Here is a 20,550-nt window from a genome sequence, read left to right as displayed (position 1 = left end):
TTCGCTCCCCGTATTTCACCCCTGCCTCCTTCAGAATTTGAGAGTATTCCAGACAACATTGTCAAAAGTTTTCTCTAAGTTTACAAATGCTAGGAACGTAGGTCTGCCTTTCCTTAACCTATCTTCTATGATAAGTCGTAGTGTCAGTATTGCCTCATGTGTTCCAACATTTCTACGGAATCCAAACTGATCTTCCCTGAAGTCGGCTTCTACCAGTTGTTTCATTCGTCTGTAAAGAATTCGTGTTGGTATCTTGCACCCGTGACTTATTAAACTGGTAGTTCGGTAATTTTCACATCTGTCAACACCTGCTTTCTTTGGGATTGGAATTATTATATTCTTCTTGAAGTCTGAGAGTATTTCGCTTCTCTCAACATCTTGCTCACCGGATGGTAGAGTTTTGTCAGTTGTTACCAGTTGCATTTAAATTACCCAAGAGAGACATTGTTCAAAATTATATCCTTCCATAAAAAATCACTGAAAGTCATTCTCTAATTACTGACATTGGCAGACCTCATCGGCTGAACTTGCTATAGACCTGTCTACAGTGTATGCTCTACGGTGTATTCTCGCGCTACTATGTAAACAACGCATTTGTCATTATCGCCCTTTGCTCTGAATGTGGGCATAAGATTCAAAGGCGTTTCCATGTATCATCATTACAACCACAGAGAGCATTTAGCGTATCATTGTATGAGCGCTATTGAGTTAACAGCTTCTGCGGGGTACTATCACATCCACTACATTCTCCGTGGTATTGGTTCGAATAACCGAGTAGTTAAATGCTCATCGCGTGCGGGCTGTGAGCCACTACGAAAGTGGCTATTCGCGCTAAGCCCCGTGTCATAAAACGCTCCATTACCCTCGCTTTTGCCTCCATAGCTGCAACGCAGCGGACACCCGCGCAAAAAAGGCAAAAATGAGGTCGTAATCAAAATGGCATTCGAGCGGGTAACCAGAAACTCTCTCGCAGAAGTATTACAACACAATTATTCGTTTTACTTATTTCCGTATCTACATGAATAGTCTGCGATACACGGTTAATTACTTCACAGAGGACTTATAGAACCACTTCCAAACTACTGCTCGACTGTTCCACTCTCGCATAGCTCGCAGGAAAAATCAATACCTAAGTCCTTCCGTGCTAGCTCCGATTTCTCTTATTTTATTACGATGATTATTTCTCTCTAGGTTGTTCGATCATCAAAATACACACATCAACAAAATAGTTGTATCGCCCCGATATGCCATTCAGACTTGTTACTGTTGTGTCTGTTCTTGCACCATTTGAAAGGGCACCCCCGACGTTGTTTGTAAACATACATATAGTTCACATGAGCTCTACCTACGGATAGAACGCCACGCTCGAATAGATTGCAGCATTTCAGTTGAAAATGAAGCACGAGTAGGGACGGATTAGAGACGTCTGTGAAACAGCAGAGCGAACATCCATCATGCTACGATAGACAGCCGGCCGAAGTGGCCGAGCGGTTCTAGGCGCTTCAGTCTCGAATCGTGCGACCGCTACGGTCGCAGGTTCGAATCCTGCTTCGGGCATGGTTGTGTGTGATGTCCTTAGGTTAATTAGGTTTAAGTAGTTCTAACTACTAGGGGATTGATGACCTAAGACGTTAAGTCCCATAGTGCTCCAAGCCAGCCACGATAGACAGTTGTGACCGCTGATCGTGTCTGCACTGTCACATTATGCGCAGAGGCTTTGTCGACCAGGGGAGATGGCGGTGGTAAGTTCCTATGGGAACAAACAGCTGAGGTCATCGGCCCCTAGGCTTACACTTATCTAACTTAAACTAACTTACGATAAGAACAATGCACACACCCATGCCCGAAGGAGGAGTCGAACCTCCGACGGGGGAAACCGCGCGAACCGTGACAAGGCGCCCAAGACCGCGCGGCAACCACGCAGCCTCGGGAAGATGCTCGACGTGTGTACCAGAATGAAAGTGATGTTCAGTGGATATGAAATACTCTCCATTTGACAGGTAGAGTTGAGGACTTACACCGCACAGGCCCTCCACGTTCGACATGTGCACATAATAATTGATTTCTACCACCTTGAACCAGACAAACCGCTGGCTGAGTGCTCCCGAACTGAATTCGGTGTTCGAGGAGGCTACAGGACGTCATGTAACTGTTAGCAGACGGTTGCAATATGTGAATCTCCATTCTCGACGACCATAGCGAGTACCACGTCCTATGTCAAAACACCACGGATTTGTTACAACGGGTCAGAAAGCACGCAGAATGGACGCTACAGGATTGGAGTCGGGCATTGTTTATAGATTAAACTCATGTATTCGTATCATGATAACCGCAGACAACGTATTTGGAAACAATCAGGCCATATCGAACTCGTTGTACTGTGTCCCACGTGTGCAACAAAATGGTGATGGAACGATTTGCGCAGGGGAGGTTCAAAATGGTTCTGAGCACTATGGGACTTAACATCTGTGGTCATCAGTCCCCTACAATTAAGAACTACTTAAACCTAACCAACCTAAGGACAGGACACAACACCCAGTCATCACGAGGCAGAGAAAATCCCTGACCCCGCCGGGAATCGAACCCCGGAACCCGTGCGCGGCAAGCGAGAACGCTACTGCACAACCACGAGCTGCGGAAGCAGGGGAGGCATTATATGGGGCACCGTACACCTCTCGCCGTTGCTGAGGGCAAACGCACGGAGACGAGATTCTGCAAGCCATGGTCGGACCGTGCGCTGAATACTTTGGTGACAAATACATCTTGATGGATGATAATCAGCATACTGTTCGTGCTGTTCTTGTGAACACTTTTCTTCAGCATTCTAGGGTCACCAGATGGAGCGGCCTGTCTGTTTCCCGGACATAAACCCAATCGAACATGCGTGTGACTGATCGAAGAGAGCTGTTACTGCACTTCGACAAAGACCGCGTCCTCCGCGTGACTTATGCAGAATCGCCATTGAAGAGTAGGGCATTTTTAACCACAGCTAGCTTGATGATCTCGATGGTGCTATGTCACGATGGATACATCCTGCTTCTGAGCAATGGGACATTCCGCAAGTATTGACGTTGTTCAAGAGTGCTCTGAAAAATTCCCCACGGGAAACAGATGAACTTGCGTTAGAAAAATATTTGTTTTTATGATTTGGTGATCTGGACCCACTGTAAATGAATACATAGGCATGTCTCAGAGTCAGTTTGTGTGCGAAGAACTTCGAAATAAAAGGCTGATGCAAATATTTTGTTGATATGCGTATTTTGGGAATCAGAGGAAAAAATTGATGAGTGAAATTTCGTGAACAGATCTCGCCGCAACGAAAAGCGCTCATGTTTTAACTATTGCAACTCTAACTTGCTTATGAGAACTGTGACAGTCTACATCTGCATCTACATCTACATGATTTCTCTGCAATTCACATTTAAGTGCTTGGCAGAGGGTTCATCGAACCACAATCGCCGGTCAGAGTGGCCGTGCGGTTCTAGGCGCTACAGTCTGGAACCGGGCGACCGCTACGGTCGCAGGTTCGATTCCTGCCTCGGGCATGGATGTGTGTGATGTCCTTAGGTTAGTTAGGTTTAATTAGTTCTAAGTTCTAGGCGGCTGATGACCTCAGAAGTTAAGTCGCATAGTGCTCAGAGCCATTTGAACCATTTTTTTGAACCACAATCATACTATCTCTCTACCTTCCAGTCCCGAACAGCACGCGGCAAAAACGAACACCTAAACCTTTCTGTTCGAGCTCTTATTTCTCTTATTTTATTTTGATGATCATTCCTACCTATGTAGGTTGGGCTCAACAAAACATTTTCGCATTCGGAAGAGAAAGTTGGTGACTGAAATTTCGTAAATAGATCTCCCCGTGACGAAAAACGTCTTTACTTTAATGACTTCCATCCAAACTCGCGTGTTATATCTGCCACACTCTCTCCCCTATTACGTGATAATACAAAACGAGCTGCCCTTTTTTGCACCCTTTCGGTGTCCTCCGTCAATCCCATCTGGTAAGGATCTCACACCGCGCAGCAATATTCTAACAGAGGACGAACGAGTGTAGTGTAAGCTGTCTCTTTAGTGGACTTGTTGCATCTTCTAAGTGTCCTGCCAATGAAACGCAACGTTTGGCTCGCCTCCCCCACAATATTATCTATGTGGTCTTTCCAACTGAAGTTGTTTGTAATTTTAACGTCCAGGTACTTAGTAGAATCGACAGCCTTGAGAATTGTACTATTTATCGAGTAATCGAATTCCAACGGATTTCTTTTGGAACTCATGTAGATCATCTCACACTTTTCGTTATTTAGCGTCAACTGCCACCTGCCACACCATACAGCAATCTTTTCTAAATCGCTTTGCAACTGATACTGGTCTTCGGATGACCTTACTAGACGGTAAATTGCAGCATCATCTGCAAACAACCGAAGAGAACTGCTCATATTGTCACCCATGTCATTTATATAGATCAGGAACAGCAGAGGTCCCAGGACGCTTCCCTGGGGAACACCTGATATCACTTCAGTTTTACTCGATGATTTGCCGTCTATTACTACGAACTGCGACCTTCCTGACAGGAATTCACGAGTCCAGTAGCACAACTGAGACGATACCCCATAGGCCCGTAGCTCCCTTATTTTGTGATAATACAAAACGAGTTGACCTTCTTTGTTTTCGATATAGTCTGTCAATTCTATCTGGTAATGGTCCCATACCGTGCAGCAATATTCCAGAAGAAGACGGGCAAGCATAGTTGGCAGTCTCTTCGGTACATTTGCAGCATTTTCTTGGACCACGAATGAAAACAGTCATTGGTTCGCCTTCCCCAGAGCATTTTCTATGTTACAGTTTCAGTTTGAGTTTTCGTAATTGCAATCTCCAGATATATATTTGTGTCGACAGCATTTAAATTTCTGTGATTTATCGTGTACCCTAATTGTAATGGAGTTTCTTCAGTACTCGGTGGAGGACCTCACACTTGCTCCAATGCCAGTTTTCACATTATCCAAATATACTGGAAGACGATAATTCTTAGACATTTTTTTTTATATTTTCCTTCTTCATTTTTATTTGTTACCCATCTAGGTACTGATTATTGATTCTGACAGCGAATATTTTCAAATCCTCCAGAATATTTACGTCAAAATAATTATTCTTCTGCGACACTGAATCGATGGGAAGCATTACAAAGCATGGACGGTGATATTTTTTTGATCTCATTTTGTTTGTTATTGTCCGTTGCATTTCTTCGGAGCGGACGTCCAATGACATCTGTTGAAGTTCATTGTTGATCCGTTCACTCAGTTTTTTATTACAGAGGGTAGCTAACGCTCTGACCGAACACGTAGGGCTACCGTGCCGGCAACTGAGCCATTGAGGGCGTAGAGGATGGAGCGACTGCAGTGACTCATCTCTGGTGAGACCCATATTTCCAACTTACTGTCCACACACTACATTTTTAGTGCCCCTGCCCACTATGCTCATTACTCACGGCAGTCAGTCTAACGATTCCCGTAAGAGTTTGAGCAATGTTGAGTGCATCCGCACTGAAGAAGATCATTGGCCAGATGGTATACCATTGGTGATCTTGCAACTCTCGTAGAATCAGATTACAATGGAATCCAGACCATTAGCTGCTTACAGGCATTGATAAAATATCAACAGTGAGAGTTGAAAATGTGTGCCCCGACCGGGACTCTGACCTGGGACTTCCTGCTTACCTGGCAGACGCTCTATCCGATTCAGTCATCGAGGACACAGAGGATAGTGCGACTGCAGGGACTCATCTTTGGCACGCTCCTCGTGAGACCCATATTTCCAACTTACTGTCCACACACTACATTTGTAGTGCGCCTGCCCACTATACTCATTACTCCTGTAAGAGTTCGAGCGATGTGAGTGCATCCGCACTGAAGAACAGATATTATCTTCATACTTGATATTAAAGAATAAAGTAACTGGTTTCCATTGCAATGTATAAGTTTGGAGCTTGCCTCAAAGCTGCCTACAACCTTCCCCCGTAATGGTACAAAAGCATGGCGCACTGAGACGTCACCTTCGGGCTCGACGACGCTTCGAACAGCAATGTGTCGACACGTGCAAAAAGAAAGCCACAGCTCAGAAACTGATGGGAGGAATAAGGTGGGTTAATGACGTCACATTTGCACCAAATTTCATCACAATTCCTTTCAACGCCACAGTGAACGTGTCACACGATGGGAGGGTCGTTGCAACCCTCCTTGCCCTCATTTCGCCCTCTTATTTTGACGCCTCTACGATGGAGGTTTGAACCGCCGGCAACGTTGAAATCAAGCGGTTTTGTTATGGGTGGCCGAGGAAAATACACGGTTATTACAAATGATTGAAGCGATTTCACAGCTCTACAATAACTTTATTATTTGAGATATTTTCACAATGCTTTGCACACACATACAAAATCTCAAAAAGTTTTCTTAGGCATTCACAAATGTTCGATATGTGCCCCTTTAGTGATTCGGCAGACATCAAGCCGATAATCAATTTCCTCCCACATTAGGCGCAGCATGTCCCCATCAATGAGTTCGAAAGCATCGTTGATGCGAGCTCGCAGTTCTGGCACGTTTCTTGGTAGAGGAGGTTTAAACACTGAATCTTTCACATAACCCCACAGAAATAAATCGCATGGGGTTAAGTCGGGAGAGCGTGGAGGCCATGACATGAATTGCTGATCATGATCTCCACCACGACCGATCCATCGGTTTTCCAATCTTCTGTTTAAGAAATGCCGAACATCATGATGGAAGTGCGGTGGAGCACCATCCTGTTGAAAGATGAAGTCGGCGGTGTCGGTCTCCAGTTGTGTTATGAGCCAATTTTCCAGCATGCCGAGATACACGTGTCCTGTAACGTTTTTTTCGCAGAAGAAAAAGGGGCCCTAAACTTTAAACCGTGAGATTGCACAAAACACGTTAACTTTTGATGAATTGTGAATTTTCTGTACGAATGCGTGATGATTCTCTACCGCCCAGATTCGCACATTGTGTCTGTTCACTTCACCATTAAGAAAAAACGTTGCTTCATCACTGAAAACAATTTTCGCATTGAACGCATCCTCTTCCATTAGCTGTTGCAACCGCGCCGAAAATTCAAAGCGTTTGACTTTGTCATCGGGTGCCAGGGCTTGTAGCAATTGTAAACGGTAAGGCTTCTGCTTTAGCCTTTTCCGTAAGATTTTCCAAACCGTCGGCTGTGGTACGTTTAGCTCACTGCGTGCTTTATTCGTCGACTTCCGCGGGCTACACGTGAAACTTTCCCGCACGCGTTCAACCATTTCTTCGCCCACTGCAGGCCGACCCGTTGATTTCCCCTTACAGAGGCATCCAGAAGCTTTAAACTGCGCATACCATCGCCGAATGGAGTTAGCAGTTGGTGGATCTTTGTTGAACTTCGTCCTGAAGTGTCGTTGCACTGTTATGACTGACTGATGTGAGTGCATTTCAAGCACGACATACGCTTTCTCGGCTCCTGTCGCCATTTTGTCTCACTGCGCTCTCGAGCGCTCTGGCGGCAGAAACCTGAAGTGCGGCTTCAGCCGAACAAAACTTTATGAGTTTTTCTACGTATCTGTAGTGTGTCGTGACCATGTGTCAATGAATGGAGCCACAGTGAATTTATGAAATCGCTTCAATCATTTGTAATAGCCCTGTATTTGAGACACACCGACGCTCAGAATGGATATTGCTGACACCCTACAGACGTGTCAATCCGTCTCTAAGGACATATTGGACCTACAACCCCAATGAATGTTTTCGCTCTCCTTTGGAGTGCACATTGTGAAACCACTTGGGACCATTCAAAATCATTCGACGAATGTCGAACGCGATCCGAAACAGCGAAGGCAGCTTATGTCTTTTCAACCCTCCTATTTCGCGCCCTCTTGTGGCGTGATCTCGGAGGTGTATGATGTTGGCCTCTGACTGGACGAAACAGCAAAGCACCCCTGTTAACACCTCCCAGTTCGGCAACATCCTCAGTGCCACTCGCCCATGTTTTTTGAGCACTCTACAAAAGTACCTGTAGAGAGAGAATGTGTGACTGCAGCCCTAGGCGCCTGCGGGGTGGCAGTCACTTGACACTCCTCTGCTGCTGCGTGCTTAGTGGCAGCCAGTCAGGACTCTCTCAGGGACTTTCTTTCTTTCTTTGCATGACGTACACTTTTAAAATGCTCAACAAATGTGCGCAGGTGGCACTGATAATGTAGTTCAATTGCGCTGAAATGTTTCTCATTTGCATGTCAGTACATTTCGTGACCATTTGACGCTCGTTGCATGGCGCCTTCATAGTGTTGCATTTGTAATAATTAACAGTGTACATATATCAATCAGCGTCATACCCACAGTATTATTCCGCTCAGTCGTTTACAAGTCTTCCAGGAAAAAGTTTCTGTAGTAAACCAGTGAAACCCGACTCTTTAAAAGAGTCGAACTCCCCTGCATAAACCAGTTTCAAACGTCTGATTACAAATGAGCTGCGTGTTCAATACTTGCTTTTAGCAAGTAGGCAAGGTAAACTTCAGGAAACGGTTGAAATTCAGCTTACAGTTTGTTTGAAGTGGCTAAGTGCTCTATTTATGAAACACTGGATAAACATAAACTGGGCCATTGTGCACCTCAAGTTTTATGACGTCGTATCTCCTGAATAGTGTGTGCTTTCTGTTGCGTATTTAGATACCATCTGAAAAATGTTACCAATAGAGTTAGTGGTAAAGAAGTAATAAATTAAGATATCATGACAGATGCTGCCGTTTTGCTACATGAATAGGGGAAATGTAGTAAGCCAAAAGCGTTTTTCCTTTCGTCATTTTGTGGGAAGTGTCAGCATTAAAAAGTTTCGAAAAGGTTTGAAATTATGTGCAAAGTTTGTTGAGAGTCGCTAAGTGCTGTCATTCTCAAAAACTGGATTAATATAGTCCTGGCATTGGCACGCTGCCAGTTACTTTGCTTCGAGATAAACAGACATTTTCTAACTGTAATACTTGTTTTGTTGTGTTAAACCTCTAACTCAAGATTATACCTTTCAACGAGTAGATTATGAGAGCATTTTACACTTTTAAATTCAGTCAATAACTACGCTAATTGTTGAATATCAAATTTTTGTTGCCCCTGGAACTGTTAGATACACAAACTGCAAATAATTCTAGCTACCGTATCCCGGATACCAGAATACTCATTTATTAATGTAGGTGTCCACAGGGCAAGCACAAACACCATCAACAAAATTTCAGAGGTTTTTGCAGGTATATTTTCTGTTTTATACCATCCGTGGTCGCCAATGATTCCATACATACAGTAATGTAATTGTAATTTATTCAGTTTGTTACCCCTGTTACCGACGTTTCTCTTGAAATACCTTCCAGACAAGTAAATCCTGTAATGTACAATCGCCAAAACGTACAACACTAAACAGAGAGTGTGTAACAACTCTATGACGACGAACGTATGCTTTTCACACAGTGTGCTCAATCTGTTCTGTCAGCGTACACTACAGTATGGTAAAGCCATACACATTAGTATATAGACCAAATCTCCAGTATTTTTAACCATTCTGCTGCGTATTAGTGTTAACCCTTGAATGGAAGTAAGTGTCTGAGGGACACACATGTAGTTTTGTTTTGTTAGATTGGTAGTACTGTCTACGCTTTTGACGGGAAAGCCTCGGTGGCTTCATATAATTTCCTTGTCAGTCTTGGTGTGAGCCATTGTTGATGACGATTGCTACAAGTGAAGTAGTGGTTGTTTTCTCAAATATTACGGCGTCTGTGAAACATGTTTTTGCAGTGATGCAAACTTCACTAAATGTGATACTTCTATTTCTGGTGCGTATAACTAGATGCAACTAAATGCCTCTTCTTTTACGCAAACTTTTTAAGTTACAAGGTCTAGCTTTTTATATTACATTATACAAGTGGAAAGATTAGAGCATATTCCAACTACGTCATGAAAAAGGAGACGAAATGAAGTAGTGGGAGGGGATGACTCAAATTTTGAAGAAAAACTTGCTAGGGTACAGGAAGAAGTAGATGGAGAGGAAATCTATGTAGAGGATTTTGTTTCTGACTCTTCCGATTGTGATCCTTCGACTCCCTCTTTTTCTCGTGAAAAAGCAACCTATAAGTCTTCCTCTGCTAAACAAGACTCTGTAGATGTTGCCTTTTTCTGCACGGATGACTACGCAGATGACGATATTACAGTTCCCTCTGTTTACAAAGGAAAACAATGAATTTCATTGGAAATCAAAAGAACCAAATAGTGCTAGATGAGTATCTCCTGATAATATAATCTAGGGATTACCGGATATAACAAGGGATGTTTAAAATTTAAGTGATAATCCTAAGATAGAATATATTTGGTCTTTCATGACTGAAGACAAACTAACTGAAACAGACGAACGTTGAAATGGAGCAGTACCGAAACCGGATTGAAGTACATAAGTAACGACAAGCCTACTGATCTCATTGAAAAAAATAAAGGGGGAAGTGCAGTCTTTGTCCTAACCTGAACAACAGAGCATTGCATAGACTAGTCAGTGTGTGAACTGTAATAGACTTGTATGCCTGGAATGTTCCAGAAAAAGTGTGTTGAGTATTTAATGGATTAATTAACTAAAAATATTTGTGAATTTGTAGCTTATCGCTGACAGTTTTTTTCTTTCCACAAGTCATTTATTTTTATAGAGTTCCATTATACAAGTATTCATGATACTAATACATATTAGAATCCTTACTTCATGGAAATGTTTAGTGATATTGTTCATGGTAGTAATATATTAATTTAGCTCTTTGCCAGGAAAGGGTTTTTTTGGTTTTTTGTCACTGGGTCTGTCAGACGCATATTTACTGTTTAGTAATGAAAAACGTTCTTCCTATCAGGTGTTAGTTCGTACAACTAAGACTACCGGAAAACCAAAACCCGCGGCAGAAACGTGTACGTGGGTAAAAAAATCAGACAAAGTGAAATTTCTAATAAACCATCGGATACCACGGGTCCATTACATTACCATACTCAGAAAATATCCCCGAGAAACATCCTAAGTTTTACGCTGTGTCCATGGGCTGTGAAATAACGACGTACACCGCGACGGTATTGAATATGGTTGTCGAAACCTCTTAGCTCCTTGCGCTCTTTTTCTAACAAAAAGAGGCATACAACTGGGTTTGGCTTCGGTGTTACAAGAATACTGAAGACATTGGTCTGACGTCACAGTATCGACGGCTGCGAGTACGGCATAGCTACGCTAATGGTGGCCGCGTTCCTGACGTGCCACCGTGACCCACCAAGTCAGCGCACCTAGACTGATGTCCCAGGGCAATCTGGATAGCGGAGGGCACGTAACTTGCTATCCGTAGCTCGCGGCCCTTCCTAGGTATCTGCCTGTTCTAACGCGGAATCTGGCCGCTCACGGAGCTGCTCTTGTAATATACAGGACGTTTCCATGAAGATTATACAAACTAACGGAGATGAGGAAAGACTAAATGTATCGCCGCTGGAGAAGCAAAGCGTTCCAAATGACCAAAACAGTATCCATGTCTTTTGCATTTTCAAGGAAGGTCATCGAACAGGTGCACCAAACCGGGCCTATATCACTTACTTCACTGTGTTGTAGAATTTCTAAAACGTTATAAGACATCCCATCATAACCTTTGCGAAGGTAGAAAACTTCCACGTAGAAATCGACATGCACTCCACAAACTGCACGCCCGGACAGTTGCAAGTATGACTCGCGCTTTATACAAAGTTCATCATCTCCTTCCAAGGATTAGTTGTTGTAATCAACTGTTATGGGTTCCGTTTTCTATCATCCATCCATCCATCCATCCATCCATCCATCTCTTAGGTCTACCTAGTTCTCCCTTTCCAGTCGGCCGATAGTTCATTATCATTTTTGGCAATCTGTTTTCCGTCATTGTATCAACATGACCCCTCCATTTCATTCTATCCTCTTCTATCTTGTCATTCACTGAAAAATCTGACCTTATTCACTGAAAATCTGACCTTGTTGTTTCATTCTTTATTTTGTTCCTTTTATTAGAACTTCTTACATATCTCATGAACTTCAACTCCGCTGTTTGTATACGTGATTTTTCTTCTTTTGTTACTGTCCATGACTCGGAACCATATGCAGGAGTACAGCCATAACTTTACAGAATTTCATTTTTATTTCTTTTCTTGTTTTTTTTCCCAAAAGATCTTCCAATTGTCCCACAGATAGCTTGATATTAATTAACCTTCTTCTCAACGACTTTGTCATAGTTAAAACTAATATCAGAGTCTCGATAACTGAAGTGGGATACTTGTTCTAAAATTTCCTCATTTATTATTATTTTCGATCTGACTGGATTCTTTTCTTTGAAAGCCATTACCTTTGTCTTATTTGCAGATGTAGATAAGTTGTAATATATTGCGTTTTGGCTCAATCTATGTACTGCTCTTTCTAAATCATCTTCTGTTTCCGGTATAATTAAAAAAATGGTTCAGATGGCTCTGAGCACTATGGGACTTAACATCGATGGTCATCAGTCCCCTAGAACTTAGAACTACTTAAACCTAACTAACCTAAAGACATCACACAACACCTAGTCATCACGAGGCAGAGAAAATCCCTGACCTCCCCTGTATAATTAGCTGGCGATCAGCACATAACGGAGTATTTAATAGCACGCTAGATATTATTTAAATTTCTAAGTGTATTTCATCTTTCCACTTCATAACTAGGTCGTCAATATTTGAATTAAATAAAGTCTGTGGTAGACTGCAGTCTTATCGAACATGGTGATTGATTAAAATTTCTTGTGGTTTTCGAACCTGAACTTGTAACTTTTTTTTGTACATATGTACTCTTTATGGTATTAATAAGGTATTTAGGAGAACTTTTACTTCTAATATTTTACACAAAGGAGCTCTTTTTACCTTATCAAACGCTTTCTGAGAATCAATAAATGCTAAATACGTTTATAAGCCAAATTCCCGCCTTTTTCAATAATTCGTCTTATTATAAATATATTATCATTAACCCGAGCGCCCCTTACTGAAGCTTGATTGCTCTTCTGAGATTACTGCATCAACGATAGATTGTAGCCTTTGATTAAGAATTTTCCCATAAATTTTATATCCAGCATTTATCAAACTTATTCCTCTGCAGTTTCCCATGTCTTTCCTATTGCCTTTCTTAATTATAAAAATTACTTTAGCTTTGTTCCATTCTTGAGGTACAGAACAGTTCTTCCAACACATCTTTAAAAAATGAAGAAAAATTGTAAAATGTTTTCTCCATATATGATTAAATCAGCATTAATGCCATCTAGGCCAGAAGCTTTTGTTACATTTAAAGCTGTATTTAACCCTTTTCTTCTATTTCATCTACAGAGCTGTCATCAATTTTTATAGATTAATTTTCTTCATTATCTTCATCATACCATAAATTTCTTCAATGGTGTATCCATTGATTTTATGTATTATGTTAATAATTTCAGTATCTTTATCCGTTTCATTCTTATGGTTTATAAGTTTAAATGCTATATTCTGTTTTCTGTGAATGTCATGTTCAACATTAGCAGTAAATATTTCCCAAGATTCACTATGCTATCTTTTTCTTAAATTCTTTGTTTTATTTCTTTCGGGTTATAAGTTTCCCAGGCTTCATTTGTTCCTGTTTGTAAACAGGTGTAGAAAGCATTTTGTTTTTCCTTAATATTGTTAGCTTTTCCTGTATTCCATATTTTCAGACCCCTTTTCTGGTCCGATTCTTTACTTTTCCCTAACATCTCATTAGCTGTCTTCAGCATTACTGTTTTTTATCTTTCCCATTCCAATATTGTCTTTAGTTTGAACCATTTGCAATTCGTGTGTGAGCCTTTGTTGATATAAGTTCCTTGTGCTTTCCTCCTGTAGAATACGAACTTTGTATTTCAAGTTTTGGCTTTGGGTTTCCTTTACTCTTTTTGTTTCTTCCGTCTAGCACATACACTCCTGGAAATGGAAAAAAGAACACATTGACACCGGTGTGTCAGACCCACCATACTTGCTCCGGACACTACGAGAGGGCTGTACAAGCAATGATCACACGCACGGCACAGCGGACACACCAGGAACCGCGGTGTTGGCCGTCGAATGGCGCTAGCTGCGCAGCATTTGTGCACCGCCGCCGTCAGTGTCAGCCAGTTTGCCGTGGCATACGGAGCTCCATCGCAGTCTTTAACACTGGTAGCATGCCGCGACAGCGTGGACGTGAACCGTATGTGCAGTTGACGGACTTTGAGCGAGGGCGTATAGTGGGCATGCGGGAGGCCGGGTGGACGTACCGCCGAATTGCTCAACACGTGGGGCGTGAGGTCTCCACAGTACATCGATGTTGTCGCCAGTGGTCGGCGGAAGGTGCACGTGCCCGTCGACCTGGGACCGGACCGCAGCGACGCACAGATGCACGCCAAGACCGTAGGATCCTACGCAGTGCCGTAGGGGACCGCACCGCCACTTCCCAGCAAATTAGGGACACTGTTGCTCCTGGGGTATCGGCGAGGACCATTCGCAACCGTCTCCATGAAGCTGGGCTACGGTCCCGCACACCGTTAGGCCGTCTTCCGCTCACGCCCCAACATCGTGCAGCCCGCCTCCAGTGGTGTCGCGACAGGCGTGAATGGAGGGACGAATGGAGACGTGTCGTCTTCAGCGATGAGAGTCGCTTCTGCCTTGGTGCCAATGATGGTCGTATGCGTGTTTGGTGCCGTGCAGGTGAGCGCCACAATCAGGACTGCATACGACCGAGGCACACAGGACCAACACCCGGCATCATGGTGTGGGGAACGATCTCCTACACTGGCCGTACACCACTGGCGATCGTCGAGGGGACACTGAATAGTGCACGGTACATCCAAACCGTCATCGAACCCATCGTTCTACCATTCCTAGACCGGCAAGGGAACTTGCTGTTCCAACAGGACAACAGGACAATGCACGTCCGCATGTATCCCGTGCCACCCAACGTGCTCTAGAAGGTGTAAGTCAACTACCCTGGCCAGCAAGATCTCCGGATCTGTCCCCCATTGAGCATGTTTGGGACTGGATGAAGCGTCGTCTCACGCGGTCTGCACGTCCAGCACGAACGCTGGTCCAACTGAGGCGCCAGGTGGAAATGGCATGGCAAGCCGTTCCACAGGACTACATCCAGCATCTCTACGATCGTCTCCATGGGAGAATAGCAGCCTGCATTGCTGCGAAAGGTGGATATAGACTGTACTAGTGCCGACATTGTGCATGCTCTGTTGCCTGTGTCTATGTGCCTGTGGTTCTGTCAGTGTGATCATGTGATGTATCTGACCCCAGGAATGTGTCAATAAAGTTTCCTCTTCCTGGGACAATGAATTCACGGTGTTCTTATTTCAATTTCCAGGAGTGTATTTCAGTCTTCAAAGCAACTAGGAAACGGTTATTATTGAGCATATTTGGGGTGCCTTGCAATGTGCTGTTCAGAAGAGATCTCCATCCCTCATACTCTTACGGATTTATCGACAGCCCTGCAGCATTCATGACGTAAATTCCCTCCAGCACTACTCCAGACAATAGCAGAGTCTTTGCCACGTCACAAGGCCTTCTTACGCGCTCGCTGGGGCCCTACACGGTATTAGGCAGGTTTGCCACTGTTTTTGGCCCTTCAGTGTAAATGACCTGATGAATAGCGAAGGAATCTCCTTCAGGCTCTTTACTGACGATGCTGTTTAACAGGGAGAAGTTACAAAATATAGGAAGAACTGCAGAATATCAACGCCGCTTGGTACAGAGATTGGTATTTGCCCATCAACGTAATCAAATAACGTATTCCGCATAACTAGACGAAAAGAACAATTATTGTTTGTGTACATGATTTGCGAAGAATCACTGGAAATAGTCACAGCTCTTAAAAATCAGGGAGTGTGTGGATGGAGCTATTTAAAGTGTAGCGAACACATGAAACTAAAGATACGAAGGGCGGATGTCAAACTGAGATTAAGCTATTGAGTCGTCTAGAAGTAGTCTAGAAGTGGTCAAACCACGAAATACACCTTTCGCTGCAGATACTTCAGTACCTACAGGATATGGCTGAGAGAGGAAATAGGGAAGACCCAAAGAAGAACAGCGTGTTTCGTCATGGCTTAGTTTAGTAAGTGCATTAGCGTCACAGAAATTTACATGTAATTATAGTGGCAGACGGTACAAGAGGGTGTTCGTTCCTAGAAGGGTAGGCCAACAGATATCTCACGAAAAGACCGTGGAGGTGAAACCAGAGAGATTATCAACAACTGTATTCCTTCGCATCATTCGAGACTGGGACAGGAAATGAGGGAAGTGGTAGCAGAGATGAAGTACCTCCCACTACACACAGTAAGGTAGGTTTGGGTGTATAGATGTAGATGTGTTTCTGAGATAGGGAACTGTGGTCCAGAAAAGAATGACTCGAAAGTTACGCGCCAAAATGAGAAAATTTCGAATTTACTGTTGTCCTCCTTAATATCCTGTAGTGCAACAAGTATATTGTTGCAGCGATGGTGCTCGAGAGTCACATATCTGGGCGGGAACTGCAATTTGATCACTACATCGGGAAGACTGGAGTAGCGGAACTGCGAACATGTGTTTATACGTGACCCTAAAAATGCCTGAATATATGTAGCAGTGAGCGATGAGCCTGAGACAACGTGGTGAAATTTATGTTATAAATTACTTCATCACACAATATACAGCTGTTGATATTACCAACAAAACATCAACAACTAAACTATGATTTTTTAATGGTCTAACAACAATTCGAATGTGTAGTAAGATTCTTGCCACGAGAAAAACAATAAAACCGCCGATATGTGGACTCTGGATGACTGTTTCGCAATATCTGGCAGCTCCGGGTGAATATTCGGAAACTATGAGCAGTGAAATCACAACACTGTACCATGTTTTCAAGAATTATGAACAGTGTTTACCAGAACTTAATGACTTTTATTCGGTTGTTTACCAGAGCTTATTTGATGTTCATTCCTAAACGAATTGTTCGGTTTGCTGAGCTTGTTTAAGTTCGAAAATCAACCAACGAAATCTGTATAACCTCTGAGGATATCTCCAGCATTAGGAAACGAAATGTTTGGCGGAGAAATTCGTACCAGAGCACGGCCTAATGCCAATATAACAAAAAGCACGAAGAACGTAAATACCGGCCGTGAAGGCCTGGGTTACTTTGTGACTGCAGTGGCAGGGAGCAGTGTTGATGGCCTTTCGTGTACAGGTACCTAAACTACGGTTCCAGAAAGAACTATGATTGGCTGGCGGCTGGCCTCTAATACTTGACTCGCTGAGACGTCAGTCACAAAGTTATTTTAATCGTACTGGATATGTTGTGGCTGAGATAGAGCAGTAGAATCTACCTCCAGCGGTCCGCTGTTCAGTCCTGCATAGGGCAGAGGCAGGGGGGAGGGGAAGGGAACTTTTTCTCGCTCCAGTCCATCCAGGACAGCCCTGAATGAATAACAGGGATCTTTCCAGGGATTATCAGGCGACAAGGTCAACGGGCCCACCATTCACGCACTCCTAGCGCTGCAGCGAAGAAAGGCTATCCCCAACTTACAGTGAGGACAATAGACCGTTCACATTCTTGTGCCACAGACTACCAACAAGGTTCGCAGGAGAGCTTCTGTTAAGTCTGGAAGGTAGGAGACGAGGTGCTGGCAGAAGTAAAGCTGTGAGGACGGGGTGTGAGTCGTGCTTGGGTAGCTCAGTTGGTAGAGCACTTGCCCGTGAAAGGCAAAGGTCCCGAGTTCGAGTCTCGGTCCGGCACACAGTTTTAATCTGCCAGGAAGTTTGATATCAGCGCACACTCCGCTACTGAGTGAAAATCTCATTCTGGAATTTCTGACCATTACACCGTCGCAGCACAATGGTCAACAGTGCTGCACGAACTACTCAAGTCCATTGTCCTCCCCAACACAAACTTTGATTCATATCTCCAGCTTATTTTCCCCTTATATTGTCGCTACGACCAGGTCTCTCCGGCAATGGAATAGCACCCTAGCATTGGACTTAATGGGGAAGTCCTGTGCTACATGTCATCGTATAGACCTTATAATTAAATTTTCCCCTTGGACATTTCAGTCTTATCTTCATCTACGATAACGCTGGGGTACTATTCCAATGCCGGAGAGCCCTGGTGGTAGTGACAATGTAAGGGGAAAATAAGCTGTAGATATGAATTGAAGTTTGTGTTGGAGAGGGCATTCGACTTGGGTAGGTTGACCAAAGTGCTGCGGTGATGTAACGGTCAACGATTCTGCGTAGTAATTTGTAGCCTGTGTATGTCTTGCATTACTGAAAGTTTTCTAATACGTGGTGTTATACTGTAATCTGTGGTGACAAATAAATCAACTTGGTAAAAAAAAAAGTAAGCAAGAAGACGCGGGTTCGGGTCCACGCCGCGGCACAAATTTAAATTCATTTCTTCAGTTTCCAACATTATCGTAGAATTCTTGTAGCGTTGCACATACAGTTCTCACTACAATATCTGCTGTATAACTGGAGCTCACGGGCATGTGAGGCAAGTTTTACTTTAGCAACTGGCAATTTTCCTTCTTTATTACCGTCATCTTACAACATTATGGTTTACAACCTGGCTCGCTCATGAAGAAGTTTTTAACTACATGATGTCATAATCTTGTTGGCCTACGAATGCATTTCATTGCATGCCTACAGTGGATGATGATGTTTTTCAGCGCATCTGCAATGCTTTTTTCCGAGTTGAACGATCTGAAGGTGGTTCTAAAATACAGCCGAAACTAGTCGTGCTGCAATTGTATACCGAAAATTAGGGGCCAGACAAAAAAATATTTTTACATTAAAAATGTTTTATTTTTTATAAATGAAAGTCATTAATTCTATTGGTCGTCGGAGATAATTAGTTTGAACTCAGGTTGGAAAGTCACGTTCTTCGGGATACGTTAGGTTGTGAAAGAGTTCATAAGCTTCCAGAATGAGAACATTCGTGGAGTAGATTCAGCCAGAAATTCAACAGACTATGCCATGTAATGGCGCTCGTCTTCCACAGCAGGTTATTTTCTCTAAATTTATCCAAAATTCTACAAAAATTTGTAGCAGCGTATTAGGTGAGTACACATCGAAGTGAATATTTCTGAAACACTGAGAAGCAGAGTTGACGATGACCTACACGTTGCGGAAGAACAGAAAATTTGAGATTTCCCTACTATATTGAATGTTTTATGTCTTTTTGAATTTCAGGCGAATGACGTTGACAACTGTCCGGAGCGAGGAAATTTGGATAGCAACCAAGTCATTAAAAGTGAGTTTTACGACTGGTATTTGGTAGCGCGCGTCGATATGCAAATACTGAAAATTGGTCGCCGGCTCTGGCGAATAAAATGTTATTGCATGTGCTCCCTCCATCGAGTTCCACAAGTTTAAGCTCGGTGTACAAATTAATCAAATTAACTGTTGTCCGATTCGGAACGCGGCATGTAACACTAACTTTCGAGTGCGGATTACTGCTATGACTTGGTTCCAAGCCTTATGTTATAGGAAAGCTCCACGCCGATTAATAAGATCTTCAGATGACTGCAGTTCCACAGATGCCTTAATAATTAAGGCGCAAGCATATTTGTCCAGCGCCAGCATTTTTGTACTTCAAGTAAAGCACGGACTGGCTGCTAGACGGATTACAGGCTCAGAAACGGCCGACTTACTGGACTGCGAAAGGCGAGTGTCCTGCTGTATGTATTGGCCAGATACTCGTACAAGGATAAGTAATTTTGGCTTTCTTTTCAAAATTGTGAAGGAGTGGAATTCATCATACATTCTTCTAAAATTTCGGCCATATCTTGACCGTTTGGTAGAACCTAGCTGCGGTGTAATACAACAATAACTTTAATAGCTGTATTTTATGTACGCTGTACCACGCCGTTTTAAGAAGATTTTATAAAAATAAATTTATAATCAAATTAATTTACCGGATATATCTGGACTCTGAACTCCTTAAAACCAGTTTCTGGGATTGAGGTATTCGTCTGCCAATACTGAGAGTACAAGATATCATTATCTGGAGAAGAGGTGTTCAAATCTCTGTTCAGCATGCTGATTTATATTTATTTCATGTTTTCGATAAATCACTTCAGGCGAATAACGGCCTCGTTCCTTGGAGAATATCATTGCCAACTACTTCCTTTCCTCTCTTGTTCACCCGAGCCAGCAATCTGTAATAACTACTCTTGGCGTCAACCGGACCTATCACAGACCCCTTCGCTCCTGTATAATTGAGAACTTCTGTAATGCTAGTTTTAGATCTCGTTTACTGTGTGAAATCGTGTGTGATGGTGTCATAACATCATAATCGTCAACAAGATATCTTTTTTCCCCCTTAAAGGTTACGAAATTAGGTCGGATATTTTGTCACTGCCCCCGTCTTGGACCACTTTAATCAGACGGGCGGCTGTTAAAAGTACCAGGTTCTCTCTCCTTAGCTCCTTGCGGTGCCTTTCGCGGACTGGTTAAACTGCCACTC

At 43.1% G+C, this 20,550-nt stretch overlaps 1 protein-coding gene and 1 non-coding gene across 2 annotated transcripts in view; both read left to right on the top strand.

The window, feature by feature from the left end:
* LOC126161747 (sodium bicarbonate cotransporter 3) overlaps positions 1–20,550 on the top strand; it is a 1,146,839-nt gene that overhangs the window by 34,950 nt on the left and 1,091,339 nt on the right. The window lies entirely within an intron of this gene.
* Positions 17,749–17,823, top strand: Trnas-uga (transfer RNA serine (anticodon UGA)). Its single transcript has one exon. It is a non-coding gene; the product is annotated as a tRNA-Ser (tRNA).

The sequence above is a fragment of the Schistocerca cancellata genome, chromosome 2, assembly GCF_023864275.1.
Source record: "Schistocerca cancellata isolate TAMUIC-IGC-003103 chromosome 2, iqSchCanc2.1, whole genome shotgun sequence".
Classification (NCBI taxonomy): domain Eukaryota; kingdom Metazoa; phylum Arthropoda; class Insecta; order Orthoptera; family Acrididae; genus Schistocerca; species Schistocerca cancellata.
This window is presented reverse-complemented; position numbering and strand designations above follow the sequence as displayed.